Genomic DNA, 13,078 nt, shown 5'->3' with positions numbered 1-13,078 from the left:
CCTGGTAAATCTCCTCTGCACCCTTTCCAACACTTCCACATCTTTCCTATAATGCTGCGACCAGAACTGAACGCAATACTCCAAGTGCAGCCACACCAGAGTTTTGTACAGTTGCAGCATGACCTCCTGGCCCCGAAACTCAATCCCTCTACCAATAAAAGCTAACACACCATACGCCTTCTTAACAACCCTATCAACCTGGGTGCCAACTTTCAGGGATCTATGCACATAGACACCCAGATCCCTCTGTTCATCCACGCTACCAAGTATCTTACCATTAGCCCAATACTCTGTATTCCTGTTACTCCTTCCAAAGTGAATCACCTCACACTTTTCTGCATTAAACTCCATTTGCCACCTCTCAGCCCAGCTCTGCAGCTTATCTATGTCCCTCTGTAACCTACCACTTCCCTCCGCACTGTCTACAACTCCACCGACTTTAGTGTCATCCGCAAATTTACTAATCCATCCTTCTACACCCTCATCCAGGTCATTAATAAAAATGACAAACAGCAGTGGCCCCAAAACAGATCCTTGCAGTACACCACTAGTAACTGAACTCCAGGATGAATATTTCCCATCAACGACCACCCTCTGTTTTCTTACAGTTAGCCAATTGCTGATCCTAACTGGTTTGATTAGTAAGTTTGCAGATGACACAAAGGTTGGTGGATTTGCGGATAGCGATGAGGACCATCAGAGGTTACAGCAGGATATAGATCAGTTGGACGCTTGGGCGGAGAGATGGCAGATGGAGTTTAATCTGGACAAATGTGAGGTAATGCATTTGGGAAGGTCTAATACAGATAGGAAATATACAGTAAATGGCAGAACCCTTAAGTGTATTGATAGACAAAGGGATCTGGGTGTACAAGTACACAGGTCACTGAAAGTGGCAATGCAGGTGGAGAAGGTAGTCAAGAAGGCATACGGCATGCTTGCCTTCATCGGCCGGGGCATTGAGTTTTAAAATTGGCAAGTCATGTTGCAGCTTTATAGAACCTTAGTTAGGCCACACTTGGAATATAGTGTTCAATTCTGGTCGCCATACTACCAGAAGGATGTGGAGGCTTTGGAGAGGATACAGAAAAGATTTACCAGGATGTTGCCTGGTATGGAGGGCATTAGCTATGAGGAGAGGTTCAAGAAACTTGGTTTGTTCTTACTGGAACGACGGAGGTTGAGGGGCGACCTGATAGAAGTCTACAAGATTATGAGAGGCATGGACAGAGTGGATAGTCAGCAGCTTTTTCCCAGGGTGGAAGAGTCAATTACTAGTGGGCACAGGTTTAAGGTGCGAGGGGCAAGGTTTAAAGGAGATGTACGAGGCAGATTTTTTACACAGAGTAGTGGGTGCCTGGAACTCGTTGCTGGGGAGGTAGTGGAAGTGGATACGGTAGTGACTTTTAAGGGATGTCTTGACAAATACATGAATGAGATGGGAATAGAGGGATATGGTCCCCGGACGGGTAGGGGGTTTTAGTTCAGTCGGGCAGCATGGTCGGTGCAGGCTTGGAGGGCTGAAGGGCCTGTTCCAGTGCTGTAATTTTCTTTGTTCTTTGAAACACACACGGTTCTGAAGAGGCTGGATAAGGATGGACACAGAGGTTGTGTTCTACATTCCCCTGGCTGGGGAATCTAGAACACAAGACACAATTTCAGGATGAAGAACTGATCATTCAGGACTGAGATGAGGAAAAGTGTTGTGAATGTTCAGCAAGTGTTTCGGAAGATAAATGAAATGTTTACATTTATTGCAAGAGGAATGGAATATAAAAGTAGGAAATTTTTACAGCAATTGTACAGGTTGTTGGACTGGAATACTGTGTATAGTTTTGGTCTCCCTACTTGAGAAAAACATATAATTGAATTAGAAGCTGTTCAGATAAGGTTCACTTTACTCATTCCTGGGATGAAGGACTTACTTCATGAAGAAAAGTTGAACAAGTTGGGCTTCTACCTTACTGGAGTTTAGGAGGATGAGACTGGATCTTATTGAAACATAAGATTTTGAAGGGGCTTGACAGAATATAGCCACAACCACACATTAGTAAATACATAATGGAACTAAAGAGAAAAGTCACCATTCCACACATAAGATATGGAATGAATAGTCTACAAGACGGCCCAATCTTCTGCTCATAAATAGTATGTAAATGACCAAGAATTTAAGAAACTCAACCTGACAATATATGATCATTGGACTTTAATATCAGACTCTATGCAGTGAATCTTTCATTTTCTGTAAAATAAGGATACCTGCATTTTACAATGCATTGTAATTATTGTATACTTGAATGCCCATAATTGTGCAAATAGTTTACTATTTTAATTTAATACTTGTCTAGAATGTTATGAATTGTGATTACTTGTTTTATTGTATTGTCATCACAATCAGCACCTGCACCATGATTATTTTTCAAAAAATCAATTATCTATGAGTCATGAGAGTAAAAACAAATTGCCAACAATGTTGTTAGATTGATCAGTTTTATAAAGACCTCACAAATTAGTTAATTCCTTACCTTCAAATGCAGTGGTAAAAACATTTTCACGTTGTTTCTACTTTGTTCTGTAACTGATAGATGTGCTTTGTTGGATGCCACTTTTGTGAATATTGAAGTGACTGAGTTGTGTGAAAGGTATGGAGAGGAATTAAATACAGTAGTGATGGGGTATATTTCAACCACCATTTCTCCATCCTCTCTTCCTGATCTCATCTATGCATCGCTTGGTCAGTCAGTCCTTTCCCATCATTTTCAGGGTGCTATTGCTTTGTTTTCGCCTGCCAGGAGGCCTCAAAATCTCCACTGAATATTAACCTAGAAATTCAGGATTCCATTTTACTGAACACTTGGCACCCCTAACAGTTGATCATCATTATTTTTTTCATGTAGCATTGACCAGAATAGTATAGTGCTGCAGCTTTGAAAACCTGTGAAACTCTTCCATATATGTTCACTCTACCCACCAAAACACATGTCAGTGAACATGCAACATGCACATGGTCATTGATGGAAACGGCTTTGGATTTAAATCTTCTGATGTGTGTCATATCTTTGGAAACTGGTTGAGATGAAAGTATCTGCTGCAGAAATACCATAACATTACAATTTAGGCAGGTACAATTGTCATGGCAAACACCCTTCACTAGCTTTTTCCTAATCTTCACTGGAGACATCTCCATGTGAATTGATGTCCACCTGCCCTGACACCTGTTCCCAGGCAACACAGACACCGGTCTGCTAAGAAGGGTAAACATTTTGTACAAGAGTACCTTAGTGCAGTCGAAATAACCGGCCAGGTGATGCCACACCATGCAATGTGGACAGAGATCTGGGAATATGGATCTGTGCTCAACTTTCTGGATCCCTACCACTCCCATACTCACCCATTCTGACCTGAAATTCTTTTCAATCTACCATGTGTTACAGCTGAATTCTTACAACTTTACAATCTTATTTATAATCTTTACAATGCCACAACTCATTTATGAGTAAATATTGCACAAAAATGCATAGCAACACATAAAAAAGGGAAAATATGTTACTTATCATTACAACTATCATTGGATAGGTAACTGGCTATCTGATCGAAGACAGAGGGTGGTGGTGGATGGAAAATTTTCGGACTGGAGGCAGGTTGCTAGCGGAGTGCCACAGGGATCAGTGCTTGGTCCTCTGCTCTTTGTGATTTTTATTAATGACTTAGAGGAGGGGGCTGAAGGGTGGATCAGTAAATTTGCTGATGACACCAAGATTGGGGGAGTAGTGGAAGAGGTGGAGGGCTGTTGTAGGCTGCAAAGAGACATAGATAGGATGCAAAGCTGGGCTGAAAAATGGCAAATGGAGTTTAACCCTGATAAATGTGAGGTGATTCATTTTGGTAGGACTAATTTAAATGTGGATTACAGGGTCAAAGGTAGGGTTCTGAAGACTGTGGAGGAACAGAGAGATCTTGGGGTCCATATCCACAGATCTCTAAAGGTTGCCACTCAAGTGGATAGAGCTGTGAAGAAGGCCTATAGTGTGTTAGCTTTTATTAACAGGGGGTTGGAGTTTAAGAGCCGTGGGGTTATGCTGCAACTGTACAGGACCTTGGTGAGACCACATTTGGAATATTGTGTGCAGTTCTGGTCACCTCACTATAAGAAGGATGTGGAAGCGCTGGAAAGAGTGCAGAGGAGATTTACCAGGATGCTGCCTGGTTTGGAGGGTAGGTCTTATGAGGAAAGGTTGAGGGAGCTAGGGCTGTTCTCTCTGGAGCGGAGGAGGCTGAGGGGAGACGTAATAGAGGTTTATAAAATGATGAAGGGAATAGATAGAGTGAACATGCAAAGATTATTTCCTCGGGTGGATGGAGCTATTACAAGGGGGCTTAACTATAGGGTTCATGGTGGGAGATATAGGAAGGATATCAGAGGTAGGTTCTTTACGCAGAGAGTGGTTGGGGTGTGGAATGGACTGCCTGCAGTGATAGTGGAGTCAGACACTTTAGGAACATTTAAGTGGTTATTGGATAGGCACATGGAGCACACCAGGATGATAGGGAGTGGGATAGCTTGACCTTGGTTTCAGATAAAGCTCGGCCCAACATCGTGGGCCGAAGGGCCTGTTCTGTGCTGTACTGTTCTATGTTCTATGTTCTAACTCTTGATTCACTCTCAAGTATTTACTTTTAAATAATTAGTTGAATGAGGGATTTATCAAATTGCTGTAATTTAAATGTTGAATATTCAAATTGATCAGCATGTTGCCCCAAGTAGTTGTGTTTTCCTGATAAACTCAAAACCTACTACATAAAATCGTACTGGACACACAATGGCAAGAAATAGTAAATCTACTTTATCACTATACATGCCCTGTAACTGATGGATCAGGCAATAGTAATTCTAAAATAACAAAACTGGGGCCTAGCTATAGATTTACAACAGCTCCAGTAAAATAAAAGTTAACAAAGCTGTACCATGACTCAAAATCTGCTCATTTATAATTACTCCTACCCAAATATACAGTAAGAATGCATGTACCTTTGCAAACTGTATGGAAGAGCAGAAGTTTTGCATAAAAATGATGAGCCAAAGTCATGGGGATAGAGACAATTTAACTTGGGTTTACACAGGGAATCATTCGAGTGCATTAATTTCCTTCCTGCCAGAGTCAGCAGGAAGCCTTTGATGATTTAACCATTGGGCTTCATTTAAATCCCTTTAGTCAACCTGTTGTCTGGAAAAAGTGTGAACAGGGTGCAGAGCGATGATCAGCTACTAAAAGCCAAGCGACCAAGAGCTGCCCCTGACTTCCAGGTAAGTCGCGAGGAAGTGATTTTGTGGGGTGTTTTTGGGAAGGAAGGCTGCATAGGGTGCATTCAGAACAAGGGAAGTTGTGACTTTTTTGTGGATCCAGAGAAGCACTGCTACTCCTACCATGTAGAGCCTGCAGTTTCTGTCCCATATGTCCCTTTGCAGTAGCTTATGCTATCTCCTGCTTAACCTTCAGTCTTTCCAGCTTAGCAGATTTACTCTCTAGTTTTAACTTTTCATCTTGGAGTTCTGTAAATTTCTGAAACTTATTTAGCTGTCTGAACTTTCCAAATTAACTCATTTTTTTCTCTGCCAAGAGTTGTTTGTGTCTTTCAATATAGGCCTTGAGAATTTCAATATATGATGCAACCCATTCATTTGGCTTTGCACGTTATCTCACACAATGATGGAATTTACCCAATCTCCAGTCTCTGTGACTCTGGTAGTCATTGTATTTTCTTCCATCTCTTGGAGCTCTTCTTCAAGCTTTCATTTTAGTTCTCATGATACTTTACATGGAGGAAGATTCTTCCCTCAATCGGTACTGATCTTATACTCAAAATCTTCAAAACATTCAACCATCTCATCAAAACACTCCGATACTTTGGATGAGATCTTTCTTGCTTATGACCAGAGGGTGATTTTCAATGGGCGTATACCTTCAACCTTGAGAAACACCTGTGGGGTGGCACGATGGTTAGCACTGCTGCCTCACAGCACCAGGGACCCAGGTTCAATTCCTGGCTTGGGTTACTATCTGTGTGGAGTCTGCACGTTCTCCCCGTGTCTCTGTGGATTTTCTCCGGGTGCTCCGGTTTCCTCCCACAGTCCGAAAGACATGCTGGTTAGGTGCATTGGCCATGCTAAATTCTCCCTCAGTGTACCTGAACAGGCGCTGGAGTGTGGCGACAAGGGGATTTTCACATTAACTTAATTGCAGTGTTAATGTAAGCTTACCTGTGACACTAATAAATAAACTTTAAACCTTCTTCATCTCACTGATTCTAGAGATCAGCAGCAGTTCTTTGCTACTGCTCAGCCCAGGATAACAGGACCATCAGCTAAATGGATGTAGAACAAACAGTTAACCACTCTTCCTTTGCTTGTCGTTCTAATTTGGGTTGTCCCTAGCTGTCCAATCTAATTTCCTCAGTATTTCCACCAGCATGCTCAGTTCCAGAGCATCTTTCTTTGGGTACTGGTTTTCTTTCAAATTTTTAGAAAAGATCTTCTGGTATAGTCTGAATGGGTTAATGTTACTCTGCCCTTTGGCATCAAGCCTCAGCCCTAGATTTACAGTTGTAGGCTTATTTCTCACCTTCTTCCTGATTTGAATGATTTATTTTCTCTGGAAACTGTCACATCCAGACATTTCATGTCTGTTCATGTAGTTCCTATGTATGCTGTGTACTTAAATTCACTGTCATCTTCCAAGGTATGAATACTTTGATTTATTTTCTTTCTCATTCGCCCTGTTGCTCTGCCTCTGGTAACTCATTTACCACCTTCCTTCTTTGTCCTGCACAGATTTTCCCAGCGATTGGGCTTTCCACAAGCTCTGCAATGTGATCCATATGCAAAACATTTTCTTCTTTCTGTGAACTCTTGTTGTAATCCATGGCTTTTGCACATCTTTCACTCTATCTGATGTGCGTTCTGTTATTACTAGTTTACTCTATTGCTTCAGCCTTGCTGCCTTTCTCTTGACTTAACTGAATGCTAGTCTTTTGAGCGTCTACATCTGTCTACCTGGGGTCCATGTGCTCTGTCAGTCTCAACAGCCTGCAATGTTGTGAGCTTGTCCTATCCAATCATAGCTTGTACATCAGTATGTGCAGAGCCTCAGATGAGATGATCTACCAGACTTTCATCCATTTTCTTGAATTTACTCTTGCTGGCTGCATTCCACAATCTCAGTGAGAAATTGTCAACAGGCTCACTTGGTTCCAGCCTCAAATTCTGAAATTCATATTGATGAATCCGATGGTTTTACTTTGGCTGGAGATGAGTACTGAATTTTTTAAAAATGTTGTCTAGCTTTTTACTGTTGTTGTCATTCTTCTCCCAGCTATTTTTTGATTTGATTTATTATTGTCACATGTGAATGCAAGCAGGCTTTTTGTGAATGCAAGCAGGCTTTTTGTGAAGGCAAGCAGGCTTTTTCCGCTGAGGCTAGGGGAGAAAAAAATCAGAGGGCATGGATTAAGGGTGAAAGGAGAAAAGTTTAAAGGGAATATTAGGGGGGGCTGCTTCACGCAGAGAGTGGTGGGAGTGTGGAATGAGCTGCCGGATAAAGTGGTAAATGCGGGGTCACTTTTAACATTTAAGAAAAACTTGGACGGGTTCATGGATGAGAGGGGTGTGGAGGGATATGGTCCAAGTGCAGGTCAGTGGGACTAGGCATAAAATGGTTCGGCACAGACAAGAAGGGCCAAAAGGCCTGTTTCTGAGCTGTAATTTTCTATGGTTCTATGTATTAACATACAGTGCAAAACATTGTTTCTTGCACGCTATACAAAGCATACTGTTCATAGAGAAGGAAACGAGAGAGTGCAGAATGTAGTGTTACAGTCATAGCTAGGGTGTAGAAAAAGATCAACTTAATGCAAGGTAAGTCCATTCAAAAGTCTGACAGCAGCAGGAAAGAAGCTGTTCTTGAGTCGGTTGGCACGTGACCTCAGACTTTTGTATCTTTTTCCGCAAGGAAGATGGAAGAGAGAATGTCCGGGTTGCGTGGGATCCTTAATTATACAGGCTGCTTTGCCGAGGCAGCAAAGTAAAGTATCTCAACCTTTCTCTCCTCTGCACAAAATTAAGTAGTTAACCCTTTCCTCTTCATTAGTGACTTTTAGAAAACTACTGAATGGCAATCTGCACCTTTGTATAAACTTCTCAAATGCCTTTATGACATCATCAGCCTCCTAATCCATCCTGGTCTGGAACTGTGTGTTCATTGTTGCAGCGATGCTTTTGACGTTATTCACTCCTTATTTCTCTCTCTCTCTGGCACTAACTCAGCTTGAATTTTCTTAATCTGATTTATCATTTATTTCATTTACAATGCTTGTGTTTTACTCATAAACATTTGCTGCTACCATGTTATATCTTGTGGTTCCCAGAAATTCAAAATGATCAGACTATTCTACACAAATACAGGACCAGACATTGTGTGCATCTGTCAGATCTCACTGTGCGCTGTGGAAAGATGCACTGTTAACTTGGTGCACAGATGTGATGCAATAGTGAGTGATATGGCATCCAAGATACTTACATATACATTCACATAACAATATAGTTTTAACTCTTCTCAGATACTATAAGAGTAGTTGAGGGGCAGGAAAGGGCAATTTCTGACTGGTAATTAACCTACATAACCCCCGACCTATCCAGCTTCCATCAAGCATTGACACGCTTATTTATATAAGCGTTGCTATAGACTAAAGAAATTTTGGCAAAGGAAAGTGAGAATTGGTGTAAAAAGAGCTGATGGAAGAAATTAACACATTACAACAACAAACTACACATGTTGGGAAAAATTGAAGAATTTCCTGAAGAAGGGGCTAAGAGCTCCGAAAGCTTGTGTGGCTTTTGCTACCAAATAAACCTGTTGGACTTTAACCTGGTGTTGTTAAACTTCTTACTGGGAAAAATTAAACAGGAATGGAGATGTCAAACCAAAAAGCAAAAGACACCTAATCAATTAGATTTATGTTCTACTTGTATAATTTATAATATTGTACAATGCAGTGGTTATTTGAATTTTGAACTTAGAAAGGCCAATTTCCCTTGTTACTGTCACCAGACAGTACAGGGAGGGAATGATGGTGACAAGTTTCTAATGAGTGATCATAGGTTTGTGTAAGTATCTCGACCTCCTCCTGATATAGGTACAGGCCTAGCATAATTATAGCACGGGAGTGGGAGGGGACTCCTGTTCTGCTCTTCCCAATATCCTCCATTTATATCCAAGCAGTCAAATACACAAACACTCCAAAGGTCTAGTGGCGGGACCTATATCAGGAACCTCATCAAGTTGGAGAGCCTGAGTTGAGCCCAGCAGCAACCAAAATAGAACAACAGCTTTAGTCAGGGACTTTTTAAATGTCCCAGCAGATATTCAGGCTTTCAGGCTGCTACAAGAGCAGCCAGAAGATCCTAGGGCTAACAGCCAGGACTGTAGCTGCAATCCTCTCCAACCTGCAGCTATGCTTGTGTTTCCACCTCTACATTCTTGGCTCAAATCCCTGTTCTGGTGGGTTTATCACAGAGGTGTGCCTAAGCCTAACCCATCCTCATAACGTGACAGAGGAAAATTGGGCACAGAGATGCAATGATGCAGCATATCTTAGGGACAATGACTGACCCTCAGTACAGGCAGGGAAGGAAAAGCAGCACAACAATTTCTTGAAAGGTAGATATGTGGAAGTTGTATAGAGCTATCTAGTGGTCAGAAATGGGATTGATATGTAAACACTCCCACATCACACATCATGCATAATTCAGTGCACTTTTGGAAAACACTCAATCTGTATGCGTCTTCACCTTTAAAGGCTTGCACCAGTTTAACATTTTTACTTTTTTCATCAAAAGTTCAAGAAGATGTCCAGCTGAAGATATCTCAGGCAGCACCAGTCTAAGCATATATAGGACACCATGCTTTGATGAGGAGACTATCAAGTCTTGCTGAAGTAAGTGCAGTTCAGGAGGTGCCTTCTCTATCCCTGAGGTGGACACATTAGAAGAGCAAGATGGTGGAGCAACGAATATGGAAAAATTGAAAATTGACAGTGACAGATTCCAAAATTATGCAGAGTTTCTAGTATAAGAATTTAATTGACTCTATCAGAAGAGACAGAACAGAGTGCTGTAATGTGAGCTGTTATTTTCACACTGTGCCAACTATTACCATCAAAAATTGTTCCTTTTTTAGCCGAAGCATACCTTCACCCAACCATGGTGTCCATTATGCTCTGTGCACTTTGCACCATTTCCTTCAGAAGATGTGTAAGACAACACACTGCCAACTCCTTCCATCGTCGACAAAATAAATGAAGTGGAGGTATGCATCTTATTGCATCTGTGCTCCATGGGTGCTTAGGGATGTTGTAGAAGGCCCAGATAGGAGGACATATCTTTCCAAGCCTCAACTTTTGGCTTACTGGATATTTACAGTAGAAGATGGTAAAATTAATGTATCATATTTGCTGCTTGAGAATTTCACCCTTACCTGCATTATCTGGCAATAAATGGCCATGCACAAATTGAACATTGATGGAGTCAAAGCCCTTTGCATTTATGTATGGGATACTGCTGTGTTCAGGGGCACATATGAGTGCCAACAACTGGGAATTGCCTTTAGCACATAAACTATGACAAATGTCAAGGGAGGAAATTGACGAGGTAGGTGGAATTACATCACTTTAGCATCTAATTACCTTTAATCTCAAGTGCAATCTTGTTTCATCCCAGGATTACAACACAACTTGAATTTTTATAGCCACTTTTAATGTAATAAAATGTCCCAACATGCTTCACAGGAGCAATATTAAACAAAATATGACACTGAGCCACATCTGGAGAAATTTGGACAGATGACGAAAAACTGGGTCAAAGAGGTAGTTTAAGAAATGTCTAAAGAAGCAAAAGGAGGTAGGAACGTGGAGAGGTTTAGGACAGGAATTCCTGTCCTAAGGTTTAGGGCCCAGAACTAAAACAACCAATGGCTGAATAATTAAAAATGAGATGCTCAAGAGGCCAGAATTAGATGAGCACAGATATATCAGAGGGTTTAGAGGATGGAGGAAATTACAGGGTTAGGAATAGATGCGGCCATGGAGGGATTTGAAACAAGGATAGAATTTTACAATTGAGCCATTGCTAACAAACCTCAGAGTAGGCAGCGAACACAAGGGTGTTGGGTGAATGAGTTTTGGTGCAAGATAAGACATGGGTAGCAGGGCTCCGATGACCTTGCTGAATGTTTCTACTGGGATCAGGAACCTGACATGGGGAGATCGTGGAGGCACTGAAAAGGAAGTAGACTTTTGATGTGGATTTAAGTCCCAGGTCAATTAATAGCCAGAGGATGCCTGAGCCATGCAGCTGATAGGCTCTCTCTGAACACGTATTAAAATATAAAAATACAAAGAGACTTCAATGACCACGCTCTCCTTGTGGAGGAGGATGCCCCCCAACCCACAGCCTACCGCTCAGGGCAGCCTACAGCTACAGCTATGGCTAAGACAGTATGGTGGTTGCAAGGCAGGGTGTTAAAAAGTCTGATGTAACGCTGCTCCCCTCAATGGTCTGCTGCCAGGAGGAGACGTCTCTTCTTGTTGACCGTGTTTTGGACCCATAGGGGCGCAGTTCTGTCAACTGGAAAATTCCAGTTGGCATGGCAAAAGGGCCTTTAATTACCTTTATTGGCTACTATGGGTGGAAACAAAGTCAGCAGGCTGACACATTGGTTGGTGGTGGGAAACCTTGGTTTCATCCACCTCGGGGCCCGCCCCCGTCGGGCTTTGAAAAGCAGGTTTTGAGCAGGTGGGGGCTTGCACCTGAAAGAGGCAGTCACAGAAACAAGGTAGCGGCCAGGATCTGGTATATCTGACTAAAGTCTAATTTCTGGGCTTTCCATTGCATTGCTTGCAGATTTATGATCATTTCAGTTACCGGTTTATGGAAGTTTGGGGACCATTTTGTACTATGCCTTATTTGCTCAGTATAGTATATCAATGGAAGTTAATATTTTGTCTTCTTGTACTTTATATTCTATTGCACCTAAGGGCTATGGGTAACTGAAATTGTGTCTTCTCCCAGCAGCGGGGAAGGGGAAATTGGGTAATAAAGGGAAAGCCCAAAAAGTTCTGTAAGAGAAAGTGTGAGTGTGTGAAGAAGAGAGTAGGTGAAATGCTATTGCTGATTTATATTATTATTAAATACACTTTCAGTATACACAACCATGTTTGAAGAAGAAGTTGAAGATCCTGTTATCCATTGTTAACATGGCTCTTTATACTATATTTATTTCAAGAATGCAGCATTTTTATCTCTTCCTTGCTCTTCCTGGGAGTCCGTTGCACTTAGCTCAGCCTCATTTCCTTCAGAAAAATTTCTATTCATCTAAGGAAGCAGGGCTCTTTGTGGCTTCCTGCACTCTTTACAAACAATGATTTTTTTGAACAATTTTGCTGTTTCAAATTGGCCAAGCTTGACATCTTAAATTGCTGCAAGACTTCAGATTCTGAATGCAATTTCATATTCGCCAATGGCAAAGATCCCAAGCCATGCATTTTCCAAACAAGAAACTTGACTACATTATTCAAATGACGCTTGATCCCAGAAATATAGACACGATAGATCAGAAAGGTATTAGTACCACACTATGCCACTTCCAGTTGAATCTCAGATCACATTATTGAACCTTTTGCAAGTAATAAAAATGGCAACCTTACAATAGTTACTGCGGTATGATGTTGTACATGCCTGCATGCCATTGTAATGTAAAGGTGCTCGACAGGTTAAGTGTTAAGGTGGGACTGGAGAATAGAACTGTCCACAGTATGAGGTATTGAGTCACATGGTAACAGACTCAGAGTGAACACTTTGGAAGCCTACTTGCATGGAGAAGCAGCTCCATATATAATAGTAACCTAGGATCTGTAAACAGTTAAAGACTAACAAACGGTTCATGTTTAAATATACAAATCTCAAGCTCCTGGTCACTGGGGCGGCGCGGTGGCACAGTGGTTAGCACTGCTGCCTCACAGCACCAGG

The sequence above is a fragment of the Mustelus asterias genome, chromosome 2 (genome assembly GCF_964213995.1).
Source record: "Mustelus asterias chromosome 2, sMusAst1.hap1.1, whole genome shotgun sequence".
NCBI classification, from domain to species: domain Eukaryota; kingdom Metazoa; phylum Chordata; class Chondrichthyes; order Carcharhiniformes; family Triakidae; genus Mustelus; species Mustelus asterias.
The sequence above is the reverse complement of the archived record's forward strand: the minus strand, read 5'-3'. Positions refer to the sequence as shown.